The sequence below is a fragment of the Schistocerca gregaria genome, chromosome 2 (genome assembly GCF_023897955.1).
Source record: "Schistocerca gregaria isolate iqSchGreg1 chromosome 2, iqSchGreg1.2, whole genome shotgun sequence".
Classification (NCBI taxonomy): Eukaryota; Metazoa; Arthropoda; class Insecta; order Orthoptera; family Acrididae; genus Schistocerca; species Schistocerca gregaria.
In genome coordinates this window covers 725754194-725768972 of record NC_064921.1, presented here as the reverse complement: position 1 = coordinate 725768972, position 14779 = coordinate 725754194, and the positions used below count along the sequence as shown (strand labels likewise).

General features: G+C 37.9%; 1 protein-coding gene across 1 annotated transcript in view; it reads left to right on the top strand.

Moving 5' to 3' along the window:
• LOC126334852 (FERM, ARHGEF and pleckstrin domain-containing protein 1) overlaps window positions 1-14779 on the top strand; it is a 648075-nt gene that overhangs the window by 508286 nt on the left and 125010 nt on the right. The window lies entirely within an intron of this gene.

Below are 14779 nucleotides of genomic sequence, written 5' to 3'. Positions count from 1 at the left end.
GTCTGTTCATTCTGACATTTTCTATTGTTACAAAATAGCATTCTTACTTAGTAACCTTAAACAATCTTACATTCAGGAAATCTAGGAAATGAGGAGAGAATGCCATTAAAAAACAGACTATCAGTATTTGAGGTGAAATGCATAGGGAGGCATACAGTATGTTATAGATCTTGATCTCAGAATTGGGGAACATACTCAGATAAAAATCATCCAATATTGTTGCAGGAGTAATTGTGAATTTGGAGGTGCTACTGTTTGTGGGGCTAGTTGTGTGTCCTGCAGTGCTTGAGTGCCATGCTTAATTGGCATGACAACTAATTCACACTGAAATTACTTTCATTATCAAATTAATAATTTGTGACAGGTTAGGCACTAAAATGGATACTGTATTTAACAGTACGACACTATTGTATTTATAATGTGACTCCTGAATATATTTTCGTACTAGTTACTTTTTTAAATTTTTTTCGCCATATGTTCCAAATTTGTGTCTATAGAATGATTATATATGTGTAGTGATGATGTATAATATTTCAATTACGGTACTTCTTCTTTTGTTGCTAGTACTGCTAAAGGCTGTTATGGAGTAAATTTGAGTTTGTGTATAGTCTAAGGGTAATGGTGCAATTTAACCCCATGTATAACTATATGTTTGTCAGTATCACTGTGGTTTGTTGGTTTGGAAAACTACTTATTTTTAAATAGAAAGTAATGTTTGGGAACAGACAGTAGCCTAAACTCAAATGACTTGTTTCAGAAGTAGTGAAAATACATTTTAAGGACTGCCAAACTTTGATAGCTTGCATTTCATGTTTATTTGTTGTGAAAGAATTCACAGTAAACTAAATGTCCTTGGTTGTCACAAACTATTTTTTGAGTGATGAAGGCTCTTATTAGCTGGTCCATTTACATCTTTCCACTTAGTATGTGCTCAGGTTATCTCTTCAAGCACTCTCCTACCAAACGAAAGTTGGCTAAAGCTTTGTGTTGTTCTTCTTGCAAGGATTTGCAACTGCCTTTATTGGTGGTAGGAGCTTTTGGGCACCAAAAACAATCATCAGCTAAATGAAGAACTTTATTTACGTAATTACTACTGTATTTGAGTAGATTATGAGGTCCGATATCTACTGCGTCATGAAAGTTGGCCCTTTCATTTTTACTCCAACAGCATAAGAATCCTGCTAGTGTAAAAAAGAGAAAGTGTGTCATAAAGTACAAACCATTTGTAGCTAATTGAATATAGACAGAAAGATATACTTTGCATGAGAAATTGCAGTGTATCTGTCCATATTATCCAGTAGCTAACAATCCATGGTTAAAAGGAAGGAAGGAGTAAATATTAGCATTTAATGCCTTGTTGACAATGGGGCATGAGAGATGGAACACAAGTTCAGATTAGGAAAGGGCAGGGAAGGAAATTGGCCAGACCCCTTTCAAAGGAACCATCCCAGCATTTGCCAAGAGCAATTTAAGGAAATCACAGAAAACTTAAATCTGAATGGCCGGATGGGGATTTAAACGATTGTCCTCCTGCATGGAATAAATAAAGAAAAGTTTGTGTACAGGCAACTTAAGATATGGTTCTTTTTATAAACAAATTTGATGCTTCCAGTGCTGATGAGTGTAAGAAAGGATAAGTTTTTGATTTTAAATGTGGGAAGATTATGATAGTGGAGTGTTGGAGAACTTGGATTTTCACCATGTGACATTTCCTTTTCTGGAGGGGAAATTCAGAGATGGGTGGTGATTATAAAACATTCAGCTTCTTTCTGTACTTTTAGATTTCATGCATTATGTACAATTTTAAATAAGTTGTCATTTTCCTGGGATCTGCATAATTTGTGGTGTCTTTCCTTCACTCCCTGATGTAAGAGTAATTTTTATGCCTGGAGGTGTTCTATAGTTAAACATTAAATTTACTTGTTGTAATTGTGTGAGCATAGATTGTAACTCACCTAATGAGTTACTGAACATCATATAGGTTCTCAGAAAAGGATAATAAAGTGATAAGCTTTCACACAAAGTGCCGAGCTATGACTCCCCCTCTTCTAAGAGCCAGAAAAATATTGGATCTGAAGTCTTTAGATTTATAATCTGAGTCTTAACCACTTAGACTTTATTGGTCAGAAGATTTTATCCACATCTGTCAATTTTTTGATGATCTGATTAGGAATGGGATAACTTTCTTTGTGCAGAAACTTTCATTGTGAATGTCTCCAAAGCAATGGAGGACATTATTTGCAGTTGTGGCTTATTCTACATTTAAGTTATTTTTTGGGTCATTTTTTGACATATTTTTATTCCTTTCTTGTGTCCTTCATAGTTAAGATGTGGTTTTCATTCATTTAATTGGTGTGATTTTATTGGGAGACATATGACAGGAAACAAATTCTAGATTCTAAAACTGACAGTACTGTCTTATATCCTGTTTTCTTCATCGGAGTTTCTCTTTATAGTGCATTTTATTTGTATAAATCTCCTTAACGACTTTATTGGGTCAATGGTTGAGCTTATGTATGCTTCTTATTTGTGCTCCAATTGAGCATACTGGGAACATATATGAGATAACGTATTTGCATGCTTCTCATTTTTACATTTTTTCATTTCGTTTAGTTTCATATTACATATATCTGTTTTGCAAAAACTGATGAATTATTCATTTTTTAAAATTAACCCTCCTGTAAGAAAATAGAGAATCAACTTTTTACAAAATAATTTAATTGAGTAGATAAAAGCTCTATTCACCAAGCAGTGGCAGAACATGCATACAAAGGAAGGGTGTAGTTAGGCAAGCATTCGGAACCAGTGATTCCTTCTTCAGGCAGAAGGGTTGGGATAGGGATGGTGAAAAATAGACAGGTAAGACAATTAAGAATGTAGAAAACTAAAATGGAGTGAAGAAAAGAGTAGTTGCTGTAAAGAAATGCTGAGACGGGAGAAATTAACGTAGATTAAGGCCAGGTGGGTGGCGAGAACCGAGGACATGTTGTAGCATTAGTTCCCACCTGCAGAGTTCTGAGTAACTGGTGTCTCAGGGAAGAATCAAGATGGCATGTGTAGTGAAACAGCCACTGAGGTCATGACTGTAATGTTGTAGAGCATGCTCTGCAATAGAATATTGTGTGTTGCCAGTATACACCCTCTGTCTATATCCATTCATCCTAATTGATAATTTGGTGGTAGTCATGCTGATGTAAAAGATTGAAAAATGTTTCCATAACAGCTGGTGTATGACGTGTTATTTCACAGGTGGCTCTCCCTTTGATAGTACATATTTTGCAGTTTCAGGGCTGCTATAGGTTGTGATAGGAAGATGCATAGGGGCAAGTCTTGTAGCAGGGATGGTCATAGGGGTGGGGTAGGGAGATGGGTGCAGGAGGAGAATAGGGTCTGACAAGAATATTGTGGAGATTGGGAGGGTGAGAAAAAGATATTCTAGGTGTGGTGGGCAAAATTTCCGACAGAGTGGATCTCAGTTCAGGGCATGATTTTAGGAAGTCATTGCCCTGTCGAAGTAGCTGATTAATACATTCCAGACCAGGCTAATACTAAGGCACCAGTGGTTCAAAGTTTTTTGGAGGGATCAGCAGTACTGGGACTGGATGTGATGGCTTGCAATGTTTGCCTTTGAACTAAGCTGATGGGGAAATTACGTGCATTGAAGGCTGAGGTGAGGTGAGAATGGTCGTATATTGCTGTAAAGAGTGTGCTTCTGAACAAATAAATTTGTCTCGAATGCCAAGGCTGCATGGGAGGGAATGTGTGACATGGAAAGGATGACAATTGTCAAAATGTAAATACTGTTGTTTCTTTATAGGTTTAATGTGGACGGAAGTGTGTAGCTGATCTTCAGTGAGAATGAGATCAACATCAAGGAAAGTGGTGTGGGATTTGGAATAGGACTATGTGAAATTTAATTTGGAGAAGGTATTCAGACATTCCAGGCATTTTAACTGATCAGTCTCACCATGAGTCCATACAGTAAAGATGTCATCAATGTATTTAAACCAAACCAGGGGCTGAAGACTTATGGATGCCAGGAAAGCCCCTGGTTTGGTTTAGATACATTGATGACATCTTTACTCTATGGACTCATGGTGAGGCTGGCATGTTAAAATTCCTAGAATATCTGAATAACTTCTCCTTTCTTTCACCTGTAAGCTCTCAGGTTTTCAAATCTCGTCCGATGCAGTCCCCAACAACCAGTCTTTCCTTCACATCCCGTGCAGTATGTCTCCCCTGACCCATGGTTCTGGGCGACTTTCCCAAAATCTGTCCCTTTTTCTAGACCTCTCCAATCCTCCTCCTTCACCCCTCTTCCTTCACCTTCAACTCTTCTGCCTGAAGAAGGAGCCACTGGCTCTGTAAGCTTGCCTATTTACAGTCTTCTTTTATGTGTGTGTGCTCTGCCACCGCTTGATGAGCATATTTTTATACATGACTTCTGTTAGACATTGTTGCCCATTTTCAAGTATTTTTCACTAAATGTAAATGTAGGCTCCCGTGGCCATTGTCACAGTCAGTAAAATTCTTCTGGGTTTGAGGCCGCATTATCATCTGTAAAATTCTGACATTTCGGCATCTGTTGCAAGGCGCCTTCCTCAGATGCCTAAACGTCAGAATTTTACAGGTGACAACCCAGAAGAATATTATTGACTGTTTTTCACTAATTATATTAATGAAATTCTGCATGTATTTGTGTGCTCATTGGCTTCATGGTTATTATGGAGGACCCTTCATGTGAAATTGCCCATCAGATTAGAACCATCTACAGGTATATTCTTGACAAATGAGTAATCCACGACTCATCTCGTTGCTTTGGCCTGCTCATACTACTCTTATCATCTGAGTTCCCAGTATAACTTGCTGGACAGCACTCCTAGGGATAGTATATTTCAGAAAATGGGTTAGCCACAACCTGTTGTTTGTTTGTAGTATGAATCTTTTACCCTGTAGCATCCTGCAGGAGTTACTTCCTGTCATCTGTAATTTGTTTGCTGTGTTGTAGTCTTACTTGTTTTTTTTTTTTTTTTTTTTTTGCATTTTTATTTTGTGTTAGCTACCCATAAATCAGAACAAATAGAAAGCTAGTGCTGAGCACTGTTAATTTTTGTGTCATTAATAATGTAGGATGAATGAGAAAGTGACAGTGCTGGCCATAGTTTGCTCCTCTGAAACAGCAGTTATAGAATAGAAGGTATATTGTACCCTTCCTGTAATTAGACCATAATTAATTCACCATTCTATATGAGACTTCAGAGAAGTTAGACTTACATTTGGATCTTAGTTTTTAAAACCAGTAATATGTCAACTCCTCTCTCCTTCAAGCTAAATTCCAGTAATGAAGCACATGAATTGACTTTTTCTTGGTCAGATGCCTTCCCTGAACAACATTTTAAGGACTTCTCCCATCAATCATTTTCGTACAATGTTGTGAGCTCTGGAGCCTGCTGTGCTACAACTTGTTGTATGAGCATTGTAATCATACAGGTTTTTCTCACGGTTATGTGAAGTTTTTCAGTGTGAATCTCAAGGACCTTTCTTGCAATATTCATTTTTAGCATTCCATATCGTAATCATTAAAAATTAAACTCTTGTAGCAGTGTTTCCCAACCTGGGAGTGATTACTCCCTGAGAGGTAAAATGAAAGTTTGTGAGGGGTAAAAACAAAAGGGTTTGATTCTGATTCTGTCACAAAACTAAATTATTTTTAAAAGATCTGTGCTACTATCACAATTTGGTAAGATTAATATTGACTGTCTAAGTTATCAATAATTATGTTTTTCTCAGTTACTAGCATTATGGAGATCACAGATTTCTCTCAGAGTCCACCTATCACACACATACTTTGTGCTTTGTACCATACATTGATCATGGCAAAAGCAAGACATATATGTAGCAAATGCAAAATATCTCATGAAAATGTCTTCTCCATGTTATAGATAGTTTGTGCAATAGACCATAAACTGCTTCATTGCTGACTTTGAAACAGATAAATAAACTAATTGACAGCATGACAACAGTATGCAGTGTGTCCCAGGAGGAGTGGGCAATATTCAGGGAAATGATGGGAACAATCATTTGAAGCAAAAAAGGTATAGTAAACATAGGCTCTAAAATGCATACCTTAAGTGCTATCAGCACTTCTTCATCTTTGATACTGTGAAAAACATGTCATCTACTGTGAGCTCTTTGCTTTTCACATTTTGAGAGGTGGTAGGATGGACCAAAACAAGAAAGGAAAGTCCCGTAAACACAGGCTATAATGTGCATACCATATGAGCTCCGAGCTCTGAGTACTGGTTCATAGTTGCTAGTGTGAAACACCTCTCTCCTACTGAACAAGTGCCTTTGGCGTTTAAGTTATGTACTTTAGAATCCATGAGTACTAAAGAGTTTTTTCTTATTTTGCTCCATACTGTCTCATCCCAAAACATGGAAAGCAAGGAGCTTGCAGGCAAAGAAATTTATTTCACAGTATTGAAGATGAAGTAGTAGTTATAGCTCTTGTTGTAGAGCCCATGTTTACTAAGACTTTTCTGATGCTGTACATAGTATTATTATTATTACTATTATTACTACTATTATTATTAGAATGGACAGACACAAAGCCTTAACAGCCTGAAGTCTTCCAATTTCTGCTAGTTCAAAATTGAGGAAATGCAACCCATGAAACTTGGAAAAGAAATGTGGGATTCAAGATTTATAGATGTTAAAGTGATTTTTGATTATGATAGCAATGAAAATAAAAACAATAGTTGTAAATTCCAGGACTGAATAACAATATTGTTGTTAAAACAAGTAACTGAATGGATCTGGAACATGATTTATGATGTGCACTCGCTGAAAACAACTCAAATATAAAAATGGTTTTAGTCATAAGCATTACAAATTGTCTCATTGGCTCATTAGTTTGTGACTCAATAAAACTTCCAGAAAACAAAATATCATTCATCTTTCACTATTTTTAAAATAAAAGTGTTCAAAGAAAGTTCTTTTTCATTCTGATGTTTAGTCAGGTGCTGACATTGGTGATGGTGGGGGGGAATGGTGGTAGGGTGTAGATGGGGGTATTGTCTAAGATTTGGTGGCACTCAGGGTAATGGTGCAAGAAAGTCTGGGAAGCATTGTCTTCTAGGAACACTTTGTTTGTCTATCTGCCTGCGTGTATGCCTGTCCGTCTGATTGTTAAAAACCTTTTTCTTAGGAAAGAGTGGGGGTATGAAATTGAAATTTATGTCACATACTAAGGTCTACAGTCCCTTAATGGTATAAAAATTTGAAGCTTTGAAGGTAATGCAGTCAAAAGGTATAGTCATTTATGTCGCATACTTTGGTACTCACAAACTCGTGCATCAAAACCTGTAGGGTATTTCTTGTTGGCTTAGACTCATGAAATTTGGCAGGAGGCAAAGCTTCACAGTACAACTAGAGGAAAAAGTCTGGAAGTTGTGATTGTAATTATTTCACATGGGAGGGAAAAAAAAATTGTCATTTGTTAGCCGACTCTCTGTCTGTTAAGATGGCTTTTCCTGAGGAACAGATAGACATAATCAAGTTCAAATTTATGTCACAGCTTCTAAGACAAAGCAATCAGAAGATATGGCCATTTGTGTCACATATGTAGATACACACAACTCACTCATTAAAACCCATTGACCTAGATCATGAAATTTGACTAGAAGCAAGGTTTCACAGTACAGGTAAAGGAAATAAATCAGAAATTTGTCAATATGTAAATCTACCACATGAAAAAAATATTCCTTTTGCCATTTATTATTTGATTTCAAACTTAAAGTTAAAACATTCTCGAAATGGTACCGATTGGCTGTCGTGTCATCCTCAGCCCTTAGGCATCAATGGATGCAGATACGGAGGGGCATGTAGTCAGCACACCACTCTCCGAGTGTACATAAACATATATAAATAAAAATAAGTCTTTCTTGTACCTGGCCAACTTTTACATACATTGTTTTTATTATTATACTGATAACTGTTATGCTAGACATTATTTATAATTTTGATCAAATCCTTTGTGTGTGTGTGTGTGTGTGTGTGTGTGTGTGTGTGTGTCATGTTTTTTGTTGTATTGTAACATATCCCACCACTTCAGCATAAAGGCACATTGTTCTTCTGAATTAATGTAGTATTCTTCAGGTTTGGTGCGTTTGCCTGTTCTCTATAGTTGGAAACAGTTGTCAGATTTCTCAAAGCTGATATGGTGTCATTAGTCTGAAAAAATCGTAGAAATGGGGCTGGATGAACTAATCAAAAGCTACCAGTTGTGTTGACTGTTAACTCCCTGCCAATTCTGAAAGTTCTTAAAGTTCACTTTTGTCATTTGTTGTTCATGTTCAGTAGATCTCATCAAGAAGGAAAATCTTCAGGGATATGGAATCAGTCAAAGTATACATTAATTACTATTTTTGGAAAATTAATCTGAAAACTGTAACAATAATACATTTTTGCTTTATTGATAAGGATTTTTTCTGGAAAATTTTATTGATAAGGATTTCCAGTTTTTTACTTCATGTTGGAGAGGACCTTGTTGAAGGTCTTTGTACCACTGCATGTAACTCCACTCTGAACCCCAGACAGATGGGCAAAGTCAACATGAATACAATTTTTGTCAAGTTGTAATTGGGTGCTGTATTGGGGCTAAAATCCAGGCATGTGCATTTCACAGCATTGTAGGCAGGTTTTGACTTCTGTCATTTAAATTTTTTAGCAGGCAAGGAGCTAGGAGTGGTATGGTGCCAGTAAAAAAACCACTTTTTCAGGAAAAGATTAATTTATTAAATAAGAATTTCTCCAAGCTGTTTTTTAGATTTAAAAAAATGTGAAACCAAACTTAAATAAATGCAAGAAATGACCAATAAATATTTAATATTTTAATTTTAAATTGAAACTAGAATTGAAACTAGTGCAAACCTTGACCTCACTAGTTATACCACCATGTAAAGATGACTTCAGTAGCAACTAAAACAGACAAAAACATTTTAGTTAAGACATGTACCCAAAAATATACATCAAGCATCAGAAAACATATTTCGTTAATGGTTCAGTTAACACCTGTAAAGACAGGAAATCAGAACAGCCAATTGACTGCTATTAAACAATGTTTAATGTAGACCTGAAAATATTATTTTATTGCTCATAAATAATGAAGTAAAATGCAAATCTCAGCAAAGAACAAGTAGCAATGTGCAGAGCTTGATTTTAAATTGAGATCACTCAGCCTAAGTTTATAAAAGAATGTATAAATAAGATTTAAATGAGAAGCCACTCAAGGCTTCACTAGTAACATTAATCGGTAAAATTAATCTTGAGTACCAGACTCAGTTGCATAAAGGTAGGGCAACAGGGCAAATAACATTCACAAATTATGAACTAGTCTCAAATCTGATAGACAGAAATAACAATGGGACTGGGTGTTTGTCATCATCATTCATGACAGTGGCTGATCAGTATTGTTCACTAATCAATTGATGATGAGCAAGCAGAGACACAAATATGTTCACCCACTGATTTTTGTGATTTTGGCTTAGAGCATGCGGTACCCATACATGTGATTTTTGAACTTCTACCATTGCATACATATGTTGCACAATAGTAGAATGATCATAATTCATCACATTCACCAATTCTGTAGTACACTGACAAGGATCATTGTGGATTAATGTGCTTAAACAGTCTTCATCGAATCACAAAGGTTTTCTTGAACATGGAGAGTCGCTACTGTCAAAACAATCCTCCTTCAAATGGGAGAACAATTTTCTTGGCGTGCTCTGTCCAATAACATTATCCCCATACACAGAAAAAATGTTTCTGGCTGTCTGTGCTGCTATCACCTGTCTGTTGAACACAAACAGAAGGATGTTCCAGTTTCTTCACATGGCACTTCTTTTTCTAGTGTTTACAGCTCCATTCACTTTCTCCAAATAACACATTATGTAAACTCAAATAGCGAAAGTGAATTGCAAATAAAAAACGATAATCAATAAATAGACCTGTAGTAACCAGAAAACCAACTTGCAGAACAAAAAAAAAAATGACAAATTTTTGCACCAATGTTATAATATAAAATGATCTTGCAAAATTATTTACATTATATCTGTAGAGTAAAAGAATTTTTCACAAGTTCAACAATAAAATAATTAAACTTCCTGGCAGATTAAAACTGTGTGCCGGACTGAGACTCGAACTCGGGACCTTTGCCTTTCGCGGGCAAGTGCTCTACCAACTGAGCTACCCAAGCACGACTCCCGCCCCGTCCTCACACCTTTACTTCTGCCAGTACCTCATCTCCTACCTTCCAAACTTAACAGAAGCTCTCCTGCGAACCTTGCAGAACTAGCACTCCTGAAAGAAGGGATATTGCGGAGACATGGCTTAGCCACAGCCTGGGGGATGTTTCCAGAATGAGATTTTCACTCTGCTGCAGAGTGAAACTATCATTCTGAATAAAATAATTGTTTTACTGGTATAGAAAGGTGTTGGACAAGCCATAAAAAGCTATAGACCTTTCACTTTCTCTCTGTAATGTAAAAGATATTCACTAAAATTATTAACAGCAATATATATTTAAAAAATTGATTTAAATGCAGAACAGGAACAAGCTGAGGTGCTTACAGCACATTGAAGCCATTACAAGTCAGACAAGTCGGACAGTTATTACATTGTCTGGTATTAAATTATTTTGACAAGGCTTTCAAAGCTGTTTCCATAAAATCTGTTCTAAAAAATCTTGTGAAGTGAAACCTGTGCTAGTATGTAAATAATACACTATTGGCCATTAAAACTGTTACACCACAAAGATGATGTGCTGCAGACGCGAAATTTAACCAATAGGAAGAAGATGCTGTGATATGCAAATGGTTAGCTTTTCAGAGCATTCACACAAGGTTGGCGCTGGTGGCAACACCTACAACTTGTTGACATGAGGAAAGTTTCCAGCCTATTTCTCTTACACAAACAGCAGTTGACTGATGTTGCCAGGTGACACGTTGTTGTGATGCCTGGTGTGAGGAGGAGAAATGCGTATCATCACGTTTCCGACTTTGATAAAGGTTGGATTGTAGCTATCATGATTGCAGTTTATCTTATATCGACATTGCTACTCGCTTTGGTCAAGATCCAATGACTGTTAGCAGAATATGGAATTGATGGGTTCAGGGGGGTAATACGGAACGCTGTGCTGGATCCCAAAGGCCTCGTATCACTAGCAGTCGAGATGACAGTCATCTTATCCGCATGGCTGTAATGGAGTGTGCAGCCACGTCTCGATCCCTGAGTCAACACATGGGGACGTTTGCAAGACAACAACCATCTGCACGAACAGTTCGACGATGTTTGCAGCAGCATGGACAATCAGCTCGGAGACCACGGCTGCGGTTACCCTTGACGCTGCATCACAAACAAGAACGCCTGCGATGGTGTACTCAATGACGAACCTGGGTGCACGAATGGCAAAATGTAATTTTTTCGGATGAATCCAGGTTCCTGTTTACAGCATCATGATGCTCGCATCCGTGTTTGGCGACATTGCGGTGAACCCACATTGGAAGCATGTATTCGTCATCGCCATACTGGCGTATCACCCGGCCTGATGGTTTGGGGTGCCATTGCTAACACGTCACGATCACCTCTTGTTCGCATTGACGGCACTTTGAACAGTGGATGTTACATTTCAGATGTGTTACAACCCATGGCTCTACCCTTCATTCGATCCCTGCGAAACCCTACATTTGAGCAGGATAATGCATAACCGCATGTTGCAGGTCCTGTATGGGCCTTTCTGGATACAGAAAATTTTCGACTGCTGCCCTCGTCAGCACATTCTCCAGATCTCTCACCAATTCAAAACGTCTAGTCAATGGTGGTCAGCAACTGGCCCGTCATGTTACGCCAGTCACTACTCTCATGAACTGTGGTATCGTGTTGAAGCAGCATGGGCAGCTGTACCTGTTCATGCCATCCAAGCTCTGTTTGACTCAATGCCCAGGCGTATCAGGGCCCTTATTATGGCCAGATGTGGTTTTTCTGGGTATTGATTTCTCATTATCTATGCACCCAAATTGCGTGAAAATGTAATCACATGTCAATTCTAGTATAATATATTTGTCCAATGAATACCCGTTTATCATCTGCATTTCTTCTTGATGTAGCAATTTTAATGGCCAGTAGTGTATATGCATAAATCCTGCAGCTTCCATTAGATTTCATCAGGATAGTGGGAAGTTCAGGACTGACCAAGGATTTGGAGAAGATTTTAGATCCTTAAACTGGGTATATGAACATACTTGTCAGTCTGGTTTTAAATGTAGCTGAATATGGCAGGAAATTCCATTATATGCAGAACAGACAAAAATTGCATTTAAAATCTGTTTGTGGAACCATGACTGACAGTCATCATTAGCAGCCATTTCACATTCTGAGAAGTATATCAAAATATTTGGATTTGCATTTATTATTTTGTGTTATGGTTGAACCATTGTAATAAAAATGACAAGGCTTACTGTGAACAACAGTACTATTTACAAACACCCATGAAATTTTTGATCATTTGTCATCTGTTCCGTAGTGTTGCAGATTGATGTGAATGACCGGCACAGACTGACCTAAGGACGCGTTTATCTTGGTGTTCAACACTCTTAAATACTTCTTCTCAAGTAAAGCAGCAATCCATGGCTCATCATGGTGAGAAGATATCTTTGGAGCTCCTCTGAAAATATCTGAACTGGGGAAATTTGGTCATTCTTCTGCAACTCAAGAGACATGTTCTTGAGGCACTGACTCACCTAATGGCCTTTCAATAACATTGTTCTACATAACTACTCACTGCTCCTCTTCCTTCCATTGCAGCATCACTTCTCTCTCACTAATCAGCTGTTGCAAAACTCTTTGCAGCAACATAAGAGTTTGTCCACATTGTGTGTCTGAACTTGCCGAATATGAACAGAGGAAGACTGTGACATTCCTGAGTATTCTTTGGAAAAATCTTATTACTTGGAATTCATTCCTTAACAACTTCTGTAGAGCTGTCATGCCTGCAGAAGGGAACACAACACCAAGCTGTAGCTGAACTACACATGGTTGGCAGACAGTGGACAAGACACAGACAATGACAATACCAAAGCATCACAGGGAAGCAATGAAGTGCAAAGTGGAAACCATCATCATGGTGATGTCAACAGCCCAAGAGCAAAGAGAGAGATGATCTGAATCACTACCAGAGAGAAAGACCAAGCACTAAGTGAGATTGTTATCAAATAGTCTGTAGTACAGCGATTATAATAAAGCACAATAACAGATGCAAGTACAGAGCAGACTGACAGTTCCCTGGATGGCCATATTTACATCAAACATGAGGACCACAATTGGCCAGCGTATTCACATGGCGAGACGTGTGGTGCACACTCATTATGAGCGCAATGCTGTGGCAAGACTGTGTCCTCTAATGGCCATCTAGGTCCATTACCTCCAGCAAGCATTCAACTTTCACGGAGCTGGATACTGGAAGAAAAAAATCTTTTTTGGTATTTTCAGAGATTTTGATTAGCTTATCTCAGACATACCTCTGTGTGCCACTCAATGAAGATTTCAGATTAGAACATTATGTCTAAAGCATAAATGTCACCATTATTTCATGCAAAATTATTGGTTCATACTTTATAATTTTTATCCGTGCTCTGGAATATATTTCTCATGGAAATAGACATTCTTTGCAATATAACATACGCAAAACTATGGCAAACTGTATTCTATTTACTTAGAGACACAAAATTAATCAGCATGAATGAATGTTGATAGAAAGACTACCATTCTTTACCTTTTGGAAGGGATGAAGGGTTGGTGTAAGAGGGACTGATCAGTGCTTTACCATTACAAGAAAAAGGATTAAATGTACATTAAAAATAATTTTTGAATTTTTCCACAGAGTAATGGGACTTCATCTAGATCATACAGCAGTCTGTTCACTAAATTTTTGAGTTGGGTTGGGTTGTCTGGTGAAGGAGACCAGACAGTGAGGTCATCGGTCTCATCGGATTAGGGAAGGACAGGGAAGGGAAGTCGGCCGTGTCCTTTCAAAGGAACCATCCTGGCATTTGCCTGGAGCATTTTAGGGAAATCATGGAAAACCTAAATCAGGATGGCCGGACGCGGGATTGAACCATCGTCCTCCTGAATGCGAGTCCAGTGTGCTAGCCACTGCACCATCTCTCTCGGTAAATTTTTGAGTGTTTTAACTACTTTTGAAATGGAAATTTTTCCGGGAATCGTGTTTATTTTATAAGAAATTCGAAACTTAATTCTATCTCGTCAGCACTCCAGAAATGTTACTTCACTTTCTCCAGAAAATTTTTCTGTAATTAATGACAGATTTAGTGCAACTTTCATACTGTAACTTACTGGTGTATATGTAAGTGGGAACAGAAAATATGTCCATTGCCGTTAGCAAATGTGAAACAACAACAACAACAACAATAATAATAATACTTGATTTGAAGTTTCCCCTTTCACTTATTCAGTCTAGAAGAGAGCATAAATTGAAGTAGCAGAATCTTACAAAGGAACCGATGATATAATGGAAGGGAACACTTGCATTCTCAACTCATCTCCACCCAAACAAGCCATGAAGGCACAACAGTGCCGAGTGGCCGCCATGTCATCCTCAGCCCACAGGTGTCACTGGACGCGGATATGGACGGGCATGTGGTCAGCACAGCCCTCTCCCGGCCGTATGTCAGTTTCCAAGACCAGAGCCACTACTTCTCAA